The sequence below is a fragment of the Schistocerca gregaria genome, chromosome 10 (assembly GCF_023897955.1).
Source record: "Schistocerca gregaria isolate iqSchGreg1 chromosome 10, iqSchGreg1.2, whole genome shotgun sequence".
Lineage (NCBI taxonomy): Eukaryota > Metazoa > Arthropoda > Insecta > Orthoptera > Acrididae > Schistocerca > Schistocerca gregaria.
Window position 1 is genome coordinate 138,071,802 of NC_064929.1, and position 14,067 is coordinate 138,085,868.

A 14,067-nucleotide genomic window follows, 5' to 3' on the forward strand; every position below is an offset into this window, starting at 1 on the left:
TGTTGTTGTGGTCTTCAGTTCTGAGACTGGTTTGATGCAGATCTCCATGCTACCCTATCCTGAGCAAGCTTCTTCATCTCCCAGTACTTACTGCAACCCACATCCTTCTGAATCTGCTTAGTGTATTCATCTCTTGGTCTCCCTCTACGATTTTTACCCTCCACGCTGCACTCCAATGCTAAATTTGTGATCCCTTGATGACTCACAACATGTCCTACCAACCGGTCCCTTCTTCTTGTCAAGTTGTGCCACGAACTCCTCTTCCCCACAATTCTATTCAATACCTCTTCATCAGTTACGTGATCTACCCATCTAATCTTCAGCATTCTTCTGTAGCACCACATTTCGAAAGCTTCTATTCTCTTCTTGTCCGCCGGCAGCGAAGGTCTCGCGGTTCTAGGCGCGCAGTCCGGAACCGAGCGACTGCTACGGTCGCAGGTTCGAATCCTGCCTCGGGCATGGATGTGTGTGATGTCCTTAGGTTAGTTAGGTTTAAGTAGTTCGAAGTTCTAGGGGACTGATGACCACAGCAGTTGAGTCCCATAGTGCTCAGAGCCATTTTTCTTCTTGTCCAAACTATTTATCGTCCATGTTTCACTTCCATACATGGCTACACTCCATATAAATACTTTCAGAAACGACTTCCTGACACTTAAATCTATACTCGATGTTAACAAATTTCTCTTCTTCAGAAACGCTTTCCTTGCCATTGCCAGTCTACATTTTATATCCTCTCTACTTCGACCGTCATCAGTTATTTTGCTCCCCAAATAGCAAAACTCCTTTACTACTTTAAGCGTCTCATTTCCTAATCTAATTCCCTCAGCATCACCCGACTTAATTCGACTACATTCCATTATCCTCGTTTTGCTTTTGTTGATGTTCATCTTATATCCTCCTTTCTAGACACTGTCCATTCCGTTCAACTGCTCTTCCTAGTCCTTTGCTGTCTCTGACAGAATGACAATGTCATCGGCTGAACCTTAAAGTTTTTAATTCTTCTCCATGGATTTTAATACATACTCCGAATTTGTCATTTGTTTCCTTCACTGCTTGCTCAATGGATAGATTGAATAACATCGGGGAGAGGCTACAACCCTGTCTCACTCCCTTCCCAACCATTGCTTCCCTTTCATACCCCTCGACTCTTGTAACTGCCATCTGGTTTCTGTACAAATTGTAAATAGCCTTTCGCCCCCTTTTTTTTACCCCTGCCACCTTTACAATTTGAAAGAGAGTATTCCAGTCAACATTGTCAAACGATTTCTCGAAGTCTACCAATGCTATAAACTTAGGTTTGCCTTTCCTTAATCTTTTTTCTAGGATAAGTCGTAACGCCAGTATTGCCTCCGGTGTTCCAATATTTCTACGGAATCCAAACTGATCTTCCCCGAGGTAGGCTTCTACTAGTTTTCTCCATTCGTCTGTAAAGATTTCACGTTAGTATTTTGCTGCTGTGACTTATTAAACAGATAGTTCGGTAATTTTCACATCTGCCAACACCTGCTCTCTTTGGGATTGGAATTGTTATATTCTTCTTGAAGTCTGAAGGTGTTTCACTTTCGTCATACATCTTGCTCACCAGATGGTAGAGTTTTGTCATGACTGGCTCTCCCAAGGCCGTCAGTACTTCTAATGGAATGTTGTCTACTCCGGGGGCCTTGTTTCGACTCAGGTCTTTCAGTGCTCTGTCAAACTCTTCACGCAGTATCGTATCTCCCATTTCATCTTCATCCACATCCTCTTCCATTTCCATAATATTGTCCTCAAGAACATCGCCCTTGTATAGACGCTCTATATACTCCTTCCACTTCTCTGCTTTCCCTTCTTTGCTTAGAACTGGGTTTCCATCTGAGCTTTTGATAGTCATTCAAGTGGTTCTCTTTTTTCGAAAGGTCTCTTTAATTTTCCTGTAGGCAGTATCTATCTTACCCCTAGTGCGATAAGCCTCTACATCCTTACATTTGTCCTCTAGCCATCCCTGCTTTGCCATTTTGCACTTCCTGTCGATCTCATTTTTGAGACGTCTGTATTCCTTTTTTGCCTGCTTCATTTACGGCATTTTTATATTTTCTCCTTTCATCAATTATGTTCAATATGTGTTCTGTTACCCAAGGATTTCTACTAGCCCTCGTCTTTTTACCTACTTGATCCTCTGCTGCCTTCACTACTTCATCCCTCAGAGCTACCCATTCTTCTTCTACTGTACTACTTTCCCCCATTCCTGTCAATTGTTCCCTTATGCTCTCCCTGAAGCTTTGTACAACCGCTGGTTCTTTCAGTTTATCCAGGTCCCATCTCCTTAAATTCCCACCTTTTTGCAGTTTCTTCAGTTTTAATCTACAGTTCATAACCAATAGATTGTGGTCAGAGTCCACATCTGCCCCTGGAAATGTCTCACAATTTAAAACCTGGTTCCTAAATATCTGTCTCACCATTATATAATCTATCTGATACCTTCTAGTATCTCCAGGATTCTTCCATGTATACAACCTTCTTTCATGATTCTTGAACCATAGACATTCAGAAACCTCACTGAAAGTGTCCACGGCAGAGCCCTAAGCCTCATAAAGATGTATGTCCTCTGACTCGTCTCCGAGTACTTTCCACTGAATAGTGGAACTCGAGTTAGTCACCTGTGTGCTGTTACCTAGAAACATCAACTGAAGACCAGGCAGCACCACCATGTTGGCACCCAAAAGAGGGGAAGGTCTAAGTAATACATTATACTCCAGTTAGTAACTCACAACCTGTTCGTGTGTGACCATCCTTCTCAGTACAGCAGCTAAACACTAACCAGAAATATTGTTTGACAGTAATATTTGCATACCGTAACTGCCACACGACATTTACGCTCAGTGTTGCACGCACAAAATCCATTTTTTTATCTGAATAAACCACTGCTATCTACAATTGAAATATTTCAATTTTTTCGTAAAAATGTAAAGCAGTGCGCATTTACAATGACACATCTAAAACAAAATTGGACTGACAGGAATTTTTTTCGGTATTTCATTAATGGTCTTAAAAACCATTTCCGTGCAACAATTGTTATTAATTTTCCACGGAAGTGGTATTCTTACATTCGGTCATCATATCACAGAAGTTACTGACTCATAACACACATCCTTATTTGAATAAGGTAAAGCATTTTTATAGTTTATTCTTGGATGCTGATTTCAGGTGAAGTGGCCATACACGTGCAGTTTTGATACAAGTTTAGTATTTCTGCCTGGTATGCAATTAGATTAGGAAATGAGACACTTAAAGTAGTAAAGGAGTTTTGCTATTTGGGGAGCAAAATAACTGATGATGGTCGAAGTAGAGAGGGTATCAAATGTAGACTGGCAATGGCAAGGAAAGCGTTCCTGAAGAAGAGAAATTTGTTAACATCGAGTATAGATTTAAGTGTCAGGAAGTCATTTCTGAAAGTATTTGTATGGAGTGTAGCCATGTATGGAAGTGAAACATGGACGATAAATAGTTTGGACAAGAAGAGAATAGAAGCTTTCGAAATGTGGTGCTACAGAAGAATGCTGAAGATTGGGTGGGTAGATCACATAACTAATGAGGAAGTATTGAATAGGATTGGGGAGAAGAGAAGTTTGTGGCGCAACTTGACCAGAAGAAGGGATCGGTTGATAGTACATGTTCCGAGGCATGAAGGGATCACAAATTTAGCATTGGAGGGCAGCGTGGAGGGTAAAAATCGTAGAGGGAGACCAAGAGATGAATACACTAAGCAGATTCAGAGGGATGTAGGTTGCAGTAGGTACTGGGAGATGAAGAAGTTTGCACAGGATAGAGTAGCATGGAGAGCTGCATCAAACCAGTCTCAGGACTGAAGACAACAACAACAACAACAACAACAACAACAACAACATGCAAAATATTGTTTTTTGATATTTACAATAAAACTAGCACTGTTTTATGAAGATTTGCAATGGACGTGCTTCAAAGTGACGTTAAATTTATAGTCTCTAACACAGATGTGTATACATCATCAACGGATGATAAACCGAGTGGTGCCTGCTTTTTGAATTTCGTGGCTTTAACAAATTGTACTAATTCTCTTGAGCGCTTGTGATACATGTGTGGGACAATTGTAGTGAAACAGCGGAAGAGGACAATATTGTGTTTCGTCGAGGAAGAGTATTTTGCGTACATTAGCTGCATCACGTGAAGTGGGTAAGGGGCGTCTCATGAGTATTTTGAAAGAGATCGAGATTCATACCCATTTTAATAAAGACTTAGACAAAATTTTAAACTAAGAAACAGTTTTGAAAAATACACGATTCTTAAACTTCTTTTACACAATGTTGAAACATTTGCATCTTGTTGCTTGTTCTTTCCCTTGCACTTGAAACGGACCTTCCTTCCACAATTAGTATGTGATGTCTTTTTTTAATAATATCTTAGATATATGGAGACCATTTTAATTTCATTACATTGATTTAAGATCTGCATTCTTGTTTCAATATTTCGCTTATTAGTATGTCCTACAGTTTTAGTGGATAATAAGACGGAAAGATAACTATGCGCCGTCCATATGAAACGACCTAATCAGCTGTGGGCGTATTACACGCAGTCGTTCATCGAGACGGCAGAAGGCTCATGTCCATACATGTATGACAATAGTTTTGAGAACGAGCCATTCTGTAATACTTTTATTAAATAATAATATTTATTGTAATTTAGCTAGCTTTTTGTTCCCTGTGCACATAATTAAAAAAAACCTTTTACACTCCACGTCCTTCCTCATTTCAAACCCACACGTGTTTCCTATGTAACTACCTTTCCAGTTATGGGTCTTCCTGTAAATCTTTTGTGTTTCTTTCGGAATAACATTTTTATATCCCTGACGATCGGTCCTGCTATTAAATTCGTTGACGCGATCTCCGTTTGAGTTTAAGTTGTAGACCGCAATATGTGTATTTTCATTTTAAGTGTTGGTGTAATCTATCATAACTGTTATACGCTTGAACAATGTCAAAACCCGCGTAATGCTTGAGACTTTCTTTTTATTATGGTGGTGGTGGATAGTGTTTAACTTCCCGTCGGCAACGAGGTCATTAGAGACGGAGCACAAGCTCAGGTTAGGGAAGGATTGGGAAGGAAATCGGCCGTGCCCTTTTAAAGGAACCATCCCGGCATTTGCCTGAAACGATTTAGGGAAATTACGGGAAACCTAAATCAGGATGGCCGGAGACGGGATTGAACCGTCGTCCTCCCGATTGCGAGTCCAGTTTTATTAAGGACTTCCCATATGAGATATTAAGACGTTACGTCATTTGACAATAACATATTAAATTACATCTTTATGTTTTTAATGTCTATTAGGGTTACATAGTAATATATACAAGGTGTTTCCTTAAGAGCGTGCAGACACTGAACAAGTCGAGATAAGGAACATGGGGCCGGAAGAGCCAGCTTAAGGAGATATAAAAAGTACACTTTTCTACTGCTTTGTCTGGCATTATTGTTTTCCACCTTATTTACAATTAACATCTGTACAAGTCTGCACGTACTGTGTTTCTTTGTTTACACGTAAATTCTTTGTTTCCTGCAAGGAAAAAAGGAGGACGGGCCTGATTACTACGGCGTATTTTCTGGTCGCTGGATTGGAAGGGAAGATCCTATTCCATGGCCTGCGAGTTCACCTGACATGAATCCCCGTGATTAATTCCTATGGCGATGTCTAAGCTTACTTGTGTATGGGATCACAGTGGATACGGAGATGGAATAAATTGCCAGAACTGTAGTGATTCGAAACACACCAGGGACATTTGGTAGCGTGCGTTAGAATCCTGTTCGCCCATGTCATGCTTGCTTTGTGTTTGATAGGCGTCAGTTTCAGCTCACCTTGTAAGAAACAGTACAAATGCTACGTTCGTTTTGTTAGTGATGGCAATTGCATGTAACTGTAACTAATGTAAATAAAAAAGTACACAGTACTGTGATTTAATTCCTGTTATCCCCTTAAGCTGGCTTCCCCCACCCCAGGTTCCGTAACTCTAATTGTTCAGTGGATCATCCTCTACGTAGTGTTACATTTTTGGACGCTCTTACAGAATCATCCTGTAGGAAGATTGCGTCCGCAACTGCCATGCTTGTGAGAAGCCACTGTTAACGACCCCATCACATGTTGCTTCCTCCTCACAGATGTTTGGTACATATGATCACAGTTTTTCTCTATGACTATGTGTAAATTTTTTATACGGTTTGATTCACCTGTCCATATTGCTGCCATTTCGTACAAACCGCAATGTAATAGCTGGCCTTCATAAACCACGCGCTAGGTTTTCAGATGCTGTCGCTTGCTACGCGAGGTGTTTTATTCCCACAGAAAAAATGAACAGGACCATTTTTTGGGAAATTCGGTTCAATTTTGCACTGGTATACATTTGGCCTACAGACGGTAGTTTTCAAGTTACTCGAGAAAAACATCCAAAAATTATTTTCGAAGGATCTCTGACTCCCACACTTAGCCCCCACCAGACAGTATTTTTAGTATGTAGTTCACTGCACTCGCTCTTACCACTGTACAAGCACTTGCTGTTATTTCCCAAATTCTGCGATTATTTCTCAAATTCGAACTATTTTGGTCTTCACTGACTGGCCTTATTACGCGGCCGGCTTACTCGAGCACGTAAAAATTGTAAAATAGATGGTTTTGTAAATTTTACCTTACCATTTTGTGAATTTTGACAGCATACATTGAGCAATTGCATCACTCTATCTGTCGCGGCTTTTCACTACGCAACTACTGTGCTTGTAGGGATTACGGTCAACGTAACTAGTTTCAGCGAAAATTCACAAAAGTCGTTTTCGTTCATTACCCTCACGGGCTCGTTTAGATTAATAATGTTGACGAAATAGTCGACTATATTGGTGTCATAATAGTTGGTCAACTAATGCCGAAAACGACGAATATCGGGAATACTTTATCTAGACGGAAATTTCTTGTACCATAGTGTGATGGCGAGCCACGAACAAACGGTTCAAATGGCTCGGAGCACTATGGGACGTAGCTTCTGATGTCGTCAGTCCCCTAGAACGTAGAACTACTTAAACCTAACTAACCTAAGGACATCATACACATCCATGCCCGAGGCAGGATTCGAACTTGCGACCGTAGCGGTCGCGCGGTTCCAGAATGTAGCGCCTAGAACCGCTCGGCCACCCCGGCCGCCGTGCCTAGAATAGCATACTAGAAATTCTGATTGGTGAAGGATGAGTGTGAGGGTGGAGCTGCGGTTTAAGTTCATTTTTGTACATTTTTCTTGAATGTCTCTAGCGAAAAAATATCCTAGTAAAATTTTGAAGTAAATTAATTTTCGTAGACAATGGTACAGCTCTTTTTTTTCTGTAGCACTAATAGTTTGCACGCAAGAGACCGACATTATATGAAAATCTACCTCGTGCTTTATGTAGGCAATCCATGACATTGCGGGTTGCATAAATCGATAGCGGTAGGAGCAGCTGGATCACACTATTTTTTATTTCGTCTGTTGTTTCTTCTTGAAGCTGTTATAGCTTTTGATATTATTTTTATCACCAGATAGGTTGAAAATGTCCAAGGGCGCGAAATTAGCTGGTAGCTAAACAATGAAATGCAGTGGTCATTTCAAAAATACAACGACCTACACAGTAAAACGATTCCCCAGAAGAAACTCTTGGAGGGAAGGGGTTTGAGGCAGGAATGCGAGCGAGAGAAGAAGATACGGGTATTTTTTGCCCCCGGCGCTTCATAAAGTTTACGTCGCTAAAGATTATCGTCGGTTCTCGGCTCCGTTGCCGCTTTTTCTAGAATATTGCTTGCAGTAAGTACTTCCGGTGCCATAAGACCTGGCAGGTTTACGGCGCTACAGAAGACAGAGACGGTCAGTCTGAGAACAAAGGAAGTAGGCAAACGGCGCAGGACATTACACGCCTCACCGAACCCTGAATTTGTGCGAGTTGCACGCATTGTGCGTAATGGCACGTAAGGAACCGCAGCATATACTGGCGGGTGCAATGACAAGGGAACGGGACGGCTGACTCTACATTCGGATAATGTGTCTGTATGTGGTGGCTGAAGTGTGTTAAGAGCCAGAGAGTGTCTACGGTCAGAGCCGTATCCATTCAGAGCAAGTTCTATGGTCGGTAGTGCTTTTAGTGCTTTCATGATGGCGGAGACGAGAGTCAGAAGATAATAATCTAACCAGAAAGACGACGGAGAACAGGGTTTAAGGGTGAGGAGTTCATTGGGGATGGAGCAGAAGTTCGTATTTGAGAAGGAAGTCACCTTTGTACTTTCAGAGTAATTACCCCCTTATTTTCTTTAAACATTATACGAAAGCCCACTCATAAATCTGGAATATCACATGGGAATTTCAACCACTGTCCTTCCGACCGCGAGTTCAACATCTGAAAACCACAGTGCCACCTATCAGTGGCGGACGCAAATTGGCCAGTCAGCCCCTGGTAGCTGAGTGGTCGGCGCGACTGAATGTAATACCTCAAGGCCCGGGTTCGATTAACGGCTCACAAAATTTCACTATTATTCCAAACTCCTACAGCGCTGATTTCCCTTATTTTGTTATGGTGATCGTTTCTCCCTATTTTTCGCATTCAGAGGAGAAAGCTGGTAATTGAAATATCGTGACAAGATACCACCGCAACGAAAAACGCCTATGTTTTAATGTTGACCTCCCCAAATCCTGTATCATGTCAGTGACACTCTCTACCATATTTCGAGATAATACAGGGTGGACCAGAGGAAACGCGTTTTTCACTATTGAATGACTGGGACACGGTTTGATAAAAATAATAAAAACAAGCATTATGGGATAGATTTTTTTAATGCTGTTTCGAAATATACATAATTTAATTAGGTTCGAAAAATCATTTCTTGGAGATGACGTCCTTCTTGCTGGATACAAATTTGGGCCTCTCCCGAAAGTTACGCATGGCTCTCTCAAACATTTCATTCGACACTGTGCAATTTCGTGCCGAATGGAATTCTTCAGGTTATCCATTGTGCCTGGCTTGTTCATGTAGACTTTTGATTTTAAAAATTCCCACAAAAAGAAGTCGCATATCGACAAATCGTGTGAGCGAGGGGGCCAGTAAACATCACCATACCTCGAAATAACACGTCCTGGGAACATTTGTCGCACTACTTCCATGGATGCTCTCGCCGTGTGAGCTGTGGCGTCGTCCTGCTGAAACCTTATTTCTATCTCATGTTCACTTCATGCCTTTCAAGTTCTGGACGAAGAAAGTTGTTCAACATTTTAACGTATTGCACTGATGTCACATTAACTGCAGTTCCTTCCCTTTAAAAAAAAAAAAAAAAAAAAAAAAAAAAAAAAAAAAAAAAAGTCGGGTCCAACAACCCCCATCTTTAAATACAGCACCACACTGTTACTTTTAAACTGTGGAGAGGAATTTGGTATAATTCATGTGGGTTGTCCGGCGCACAATTGCGACAATTTTGAACATTGATGTAACCGTCTACATGACAATGTGCTACATCACTCATGAGGACTGTAGCATCTGCATCTTCCGTAAAAATTTCGTCCATTGCGCGACAAAACGCTCTGCGCCGCATTAAATCCCCTTCACTAAGCTGCTGGATGATCATTATCTTGTACGGATGAAACTCGAGACCATCAAGTAAGATGCAGTGAAGCGCTACAGCCCGTCGTCCAGCCGATCGTTTCGGACCAGCAAGAACTGCCCTTCTCACTCGGTCTACATTTTCCGGAGTACGAACTCAACGGAGAAGACCAGGTGGTTTCTTTTCATCACAGATCCTGTACTTTCAAACGCTACAACCCATCGGAGTACAGTATTTCGATCAGGCACTGCGCCTCAACGTCCAACTCTAAAATTTTGACGGGAAAGACATTGCATTGTGACTACGGAATCATTGGTCCTAAAGCACTGCTCGACAAGGAGCACACGATCCTCTGCGCTTCAACGCTCCATAGCGACTGAAACAGTACTGTATGGGCAGTCTGCCAACATTCATTCAAGGTCAATAACCCCTCTTCTCGCCGCGTACGAACCGTTCAAAAAACATGCGTTTCCTCTGCTCCACCCTGTACAAAACGTGCTGGCCTTCTTTGAACTATTTGGATGTACTCCGTCAATCCTATCTGGTACAAAACGTGCTGGCCTTCTTTGAACTATTTGGATGTACTCCATCAATCCTATCTGGTAAGGATCCCACACCGGTAGCAGTATAATAAAAGAGGACGGAGAAGCGTAGTATAGGCAGTCTGTTTATTAGACCAGTTACATTTTCTAAGTGTCCTGCCAACAAAACACAGCCTCACAACACTTTCCGTGTCTTAATTCGAATTTAAGTTGTTCGTAATTGTAATTCAAAGGTATTTAGTTGAATTTACGGCCCTTAGATTTGATTGATTTATCGTGTAACTGTAGTTTAACGGATTTCTTTTAGCACTCGTGTGAATGCCGTCACAATTTTCGTTATTCGGGATCAACTGCCGATTTCCGCACCGTACAGATATCGTTTTTAAATCGTTTTGCAATTCGTTTTGATCTTCTGTTGACTTTACTAGTCGATGAACGACAGCGTCATCTGCAAACAACCTAAAACGGCTGTACACATTGTCTCGTAAATCGATTATATAGAAGCGGAACAGCAAACGGCCGATAATTACTACCGTATGAACATAAGTGAATTTTGAAGTTTCTGCCCTGCGTGAAACACTACCATGTTTTTCTCCATTTGCCCACAGATCTTCCGGTCGTGTTACACCATCATGTGTAAGTTTATCTTTATTTTAGTATTGTGTCAAACATTTAATATACACTGAATCGCAATACATATATTTAGATTTATGGTTACCATTCTCCAACTACGCAGGGTGTAAACGATAAATGTTTACAACGTACCACAGTGGGGTACAGGAAGTCGAGACGGGAAATCTACATAAATAATAATGTAAATGTCCGTTTGTTCAAAATCGCGGATCTCCGAAAGTTCTTGACTAATTGCTTTGAAACCTTGACACAGCGTTACATTAAAATACTTACGTGTTTTTACTACCTATCGGAACGCCATCAGCTATATACATTTTAATGTGTGTAATATATAAAAAGTATTTTAAAGGGGAAACATTGTTATGAAAATCTGAAAATGTACCTTTCCGATTTCCTTCGGACTTTAACATGTTACATTAATAAACGTTTACACACACAATATATAGTGGTCCATTGATCGTGACCGGACCAAACATCTCACGAAATAAGCGTCAAACGAAAAAACTACAAAGAACGAAACTAGTCTAGCTTGAAGAGGGGAACCAGATAGTGTTATGGCTGGCCCGCTTGATGGCGCTGCCATAGGTCAAACGGATATCAACTGCGTTTTTTAAAATATGAACCCCCATTGTTATTACGTATTCGTGAAGTACGTAAAGAAATATGAATGTTTTAGTTGGACCACTTTTTTCTTTGATGCTTGTTTCGTGAGATATTTGGCCGGTCACTGTCAATGGACCACACTGTATATACCACCATACAGCGAGAACCTCGCAGGTGGTGGTCCATACTGATGTACAAACCGGTAACTCTAACACCCAGCAGCACGTCCTCTTGCATTGTATTCATCGTGGCATACTACCCACAAGTTCGTCAAAGCACTGTTGGCCTGGATTGACCCACTACTCAACGCCGATTCGGCGTAGATCTGTCAGAGTGAGTGGTGGGTCACGTCATCCATAAACAGCACTTTTCAATCTATCCCGGGCATATTCGATAGGGTTCATGTCTGTAGAACATGCTAGCCACTCTAGTCGACCGATGTCGTTATCCTGGAGGAAGTCATTCATAAGTTGTGATGATAGAGGCTCGAACGGTCGTCCGTGAAGACGAACGCATCGCCAGTAAGCTGCCGATATGGTTGCACTGTCGGTCGGAAGATGGCATTCACGTTTCGTACAGCCATTACGGCGCCTCCATGACCACCAGCGGCGTACGTCGGCCCCACATAATGCCATTCCGAAACAGCACTCGCTGGACAGGGTGTCTAAGGCGTTCAGCCTGACCGCGTTGCCTCCAAACACATCTCCGACGATTGTCTGGTTGAAGGCATATGCGACAGTCATCGGTGAAGAGAGCGGTCCATTCGGCAAGTTGTTGGGCCCATGTGTACCACGCTGCATAGTGTCGTGGTTGCAAAGTTGGACCTCGCCATGGACGTCGGGAGTGTAGTTGCGCATCATGCAGCCTATTGCTCACATTTTGAGTGGTAACACACGTCCTGTGGCTGCACGAATAGACTTATTCAACATGGTGGCGTTGCTGTCAGGGTTCCTTCGGGCCATAATCCGTAGGTAGCGGTCATTCACTGCAGTAGTAGCCCTTGGGCGGCCTGAGCGAGGTATGTCATAGACAGTTCCTGTCTCTGTATCTCCTCCACGTCCGAACAACATCGCTTTGGTTCACTCCGAGACGCCTGGACACTTTCCGTGGGGAGAGGCCTTCTTGTCACGAAGTAACAGTGCGGACGCGATAGAACCGCGTTATTGACCGTCTAGGCATGGTTGAACTCTGCTGTCGAACCCCCTCCGTCTAATAGGCGCTGCTCATGCATGGTTGTTTACATCTTTGGGCGGGCTTAATGGCATCTCTGAACAGTTAAAGGGACTGTGCCTGTGATACAGTATCCACAGTCAACGTCTATCGTCCATAGTTCTGGGGACCGGGGTGATGCAAAACTTTTTTTGAGGTGTGTATATGTTGCAGAACGGATCGGAATAGTACTACAGAATCTTGATAAGAATAAACAAAAGTCAGAGAGAGGGGGAAGAGGACATGGGTAGGGGGTGGGAAGAAGTGGATATCTAAAAGGGCAGGAGGAGAGAGAGAGAGAGAGAGAGAGAGAGAGAGAGAGAGAGAGAGAGAGAGAGAGAGAGAGAGAGAGAGAGAGAGAGAGACAGAGACAGAGAGAGATGAGGAGAAGGGGGCTAGTGAAAGACAGAGGAGGTGATGGACAGCAGAGAGGCAAGGTAGAGGAAGTGTACGACGAATTGGGGAGATGGTCAGAGACAGCGGAGAGAAGAAGATAATGACATGTGTCCATTTCCCATACAAATTATAAATGTGTGCTTCCTCTTTTGTTTCTTTTCCTTTTAAGCAGACTGCTCCACAGCAAAGCGTGGTAGATTACTGCTGGTTCGATATTGCACACCCGTGGTCTACATACACCATTTAAGCTACAGCGCATGCGCGTTGCACGATATTTTCATTTTTCTCTCGCTCTCTTTGCGCTAACTATTATCCCTGAAGATAAATAAATATGATTCCAGAATGAGATTTTCACTCTGCAGCGAAGTGTGCGTTGATATGGAACTTCCTGGCAGATTAAAACTGTGTGCCGAACCGAGACTCGAAATCGAGATCTTTTGCCTTTCGCGGGCAAGTGCTCTACCGTCTGAGCTACCCAAGCACAACTCACTCCGCGTTTTCACAGCTTCAATTCTGACAGTACCCAGTCTCCTACCTTCCAAACTTCACAGAAGCTCTTCTGGGAACCTTGCAGACCTAGCAGAATTGAATCGTGAGTAGTGCTTGCGTATTTCAGACGGCAGAGCATTTGCCCACGATAGGCAAAGTTCCCCAGTTCGAGTCTCGGTCCGGCACACAGTTTTAATCTGCCAGGAGGTTTCAACCAATATGATCTTTCTTGTAGGCCACTATTCTCGCGTTATTTAAGAAAACCTCATAAAATTTAACTTCAAACCTCCTACCACGCGCGCGCACACACACACACATACTATCCTCTATCCCCCACCGCAACAGCTCCCGGAGCACTAGTTTTAGTATGTGGTATACCATAGATGGCACTGCGTCCTACCACTATAATTAAATTTTTCAGTACAAGAATTGTGTGTTGTATTTTACGTTCTTTGCTTTTCATTGAATGTGTTCTACGCCGCTGGCCTACTCGACTATTTAGCAAGCGTTATAAATTTAAACTTTCCCGTGAGAGTAATGTAAGACAAAAAACTTTTGATAAACGTTATGTGAAAACTACTTACTTTCACA

At 42.4% G+C, this 14,067-nt stretch overlaps 1 long non-coding RNA gene across 1 annotated transcript in view; it reads right to left on the bottom strand.

The window, feature by feature from the left end:
* LOC126293575 (uncharacterized) overlaps positions 1-14,067 on the bottom strand; it is a 1,862,585-nt gene that overhangs the window by 775,532 nt on the left and 1,072,986 nt on the right. The gene's annotated exons all lie outside the window — the stretch shown is intronic.